General features: G+C 52.5%; 1 non-coding gene across 1 annotated transcript; it reads right to left on the reverse strand.

Annotated features, from left to right (window-relative positions):
- Nucleotides 1–1,923: 1,923 nt before the first annotated feature.
- Nucleotides 1,924–1,996, reverse strand: TRNAT-UGU (transfer RNA threonine (anticodon UGU)). Its single transcript has one exon. It is a non-coding gene; the product is annotated as a tRNA-Thr (tRNA).
- Between the last annotated feature and the right edge of the window lie 425 nt (nucleotides 1,997–2,421).

Here is a 2,421-nt window from a genome sequence, read left to right on the forward strand (position 1 = left end):
AGGGGAGTCAATCTTTCTTTCTCCTGGCCTTTTTCTGTCCTATGTCTCATGCAGCTAGGGCAGGGGTTACATCCTGTTATTGAGCAGAAACAGTGTTTAGCAAGTTCAGATTATCTCATCTGGGATGTCCAGATATTAGCGTAACGTGAAAATTTCTTCTTATTAAGTCTGCTAAAGAAGTGTGCAACTTCCCACCATGTTCTGTCTGGATTTGTTTTCCTTAAATATATATTCACCATTTCTAAAATTAAGCACATTTTATTTCCAAGAAACCCAAGGCTCTTTTGATGGAAGAGGTTTATATAAGGTGTATTGTTTCTTTCAGAAAATCAGCGGTGGCTCTAATAAGGGTTTCTATCAGTGATATCTCTGAATTAATCTTTTGCCTTAAAGTAGGTTTGCTGAAACATGTTAAATTACTTTTCTCAGAGACCGTTCTTGAGCTGCTTAACGCACCTTCAACAACCCGGCCTCCGAAAAATTCTTCTACCCCCACTGCAGCCATCCCAACAGTTTCTTCTAAGAAAGCAAAAAAGACCCTATCCATGAAAATAAAAGCATCAACAGTGAAAACAGCTCTGTCTGATAAAAGAAGACAGAAAAACAAAGCTGAGGCTAGACCTCACAAGCCAAAGCAGGAAGAGAAGATTGCACATATTTCCACAGCTACACCAGCACCACCTTTGTAAAAAAATAAGAGCTTCCACCTAACCAGAAGCAAGAAACTTCCTCCAAAGAAAGAAGCACTAGGAAAAACTGGAGAAGAGGAAGGAGAGTAGATTAAGAAGCAGCTTTTGAAGCTCAGAGATGTCCCAGAATAAGCAAGTCACTTATAAAATGGTGAAACAAATGTTTTGAATAATGACCAAATAAAAAATAATCAGCTGACTTGTTATGCCAGTGCTCCCACATGTGCCTCCATTGTCAGTGTTAGCTGTTTCTGTATAGATGTTATTAAACTTTAACAGCCTCCTAATATTAACTTTCTTGGCAAATTCTGCTGTGATGCCCTTTTCTGACATAAGTAGTTATGCGAGTCTCTCTGATGGACATTCACTGGTACAATTTGGCTGGGTATCCCTGTAAAATAATAAATCCAAGTGCCTCCAGCCTTCAGGACTTCCATCTTTTATCTAATAGTATGAAACAGACATGTCAATGACCTCACCCCTCTCTTGTAGTTTTTTTTGTCCTTTAACTGAAATGCAGTGAAAAGTGTATTTTAAGAGTAGTTGTCTTCCAGACAGTGAAATTAAGGTGTTTTTTGTTTTAAGCAGTATTTTTTCAAGGGATGAATCACCTGAAGGCTCCCAAGGATTCCATAAGGGTTGGAAACGTTCAGTAAATCTTAAAAAAAAAAAACCCCAAACAAAATTAAAGCAAGACCCTCAAGACTCCCAGTTACAGCTGAACACTTGGATGGAACCACCTGGCTCCTGCCCGAAGGCACCCGCTGGCTGTAGCAGGTAGGGGCTGGTGAGTGGCTGCAGCTCTCCCTGGCCGGGCCTCTCCTCTTCCCCGGGAGCATTTGGAGCTGAGCCGGAGGGGTGCGGGGGTCTCCGCCGGCCTGGCGGTGCTCTTTCCCGCACGCTGGAATTCCCTTCGGCAGGGAGCCGCAGGGAGGGGCCGGGGGGCTGCCTGACCGAGGTGGGAGCTGAGCCAGGCCTCGCAGGGACCCCGGGCACACGCCGGGACGTGGCGCTGCCGCCGTCACCCCCGTCCCCGCCGCCCCCCGGACGCGGCGTTGCGGGAGGCACGCGGTACCACCTGCTGCCGCGGCACCTCAGCCCGCGGGGAACCGCCCACCCAGCCTGGCTGAGCTGCTCGCCGTTCCCTCCGCAGCTGCGGAGCGAAACTCCCGGCTTGGTCCTGGCAAGGAAAGAAAAAAAAACAAAACAAAACACGCCCCAAGAAAAGCCGAGAAGGCCCCAGCGAGGATCGAACTCGCGACCCCTGGTTTACAAGACCAGTGCTCTAACCACTGAGCTATGGAGCCACCTATCAGTACCGCTCCTGTCGAGGCGCTCTGCCCTTCAGCCCGCCCCGCTGCCGGGACCCGCCGCCAGGGCGAGCGGGGGAGACGCCGAGGAAGCCTCAGCAGGGGTTTCCCCCGCGCCCGGCAGCACAGGGCGGGCAGGCCGGGCCCCTGGCACCGCCCCGCGCCTCTCTCCTGCCTGGCGGAGCCCTGCCCGCGGTGGAAGCGTGCGTGAATCCCGAGCCCCGCCTGTCCGGCGTTGCCTGAACGTCCCCGAGGCTGCCTCCCCGCCGCCCTCAGCCGGCGGGCGCGCCTGCCGCAAGCTCAGCCTGGAGCTGCCGCGGCGGCGTTTCGCTGCCGGCTGAGGCGTGTGGCGCGACGACTTGGGCGGTCATTGCCCTGCGGCCCCGCGCCCACCCGTCCGGCAGCGCCCCTGACGCGCGGGG

Source organism: Apus apus, chromosome 3 (genome assembly GCF_020740795.1).
Source record: "Apus apus isolate bApuApu2 chromosome 3, bApuApu2.pri.cur, whole genome shotgun sequence".
Classification (NCBI taxonomy): domain Eukaryota; kingdom Metazoa; phylum Chordata; class Aves; order Apodiformes; family Apodidae; genus Apus; species Apus apus.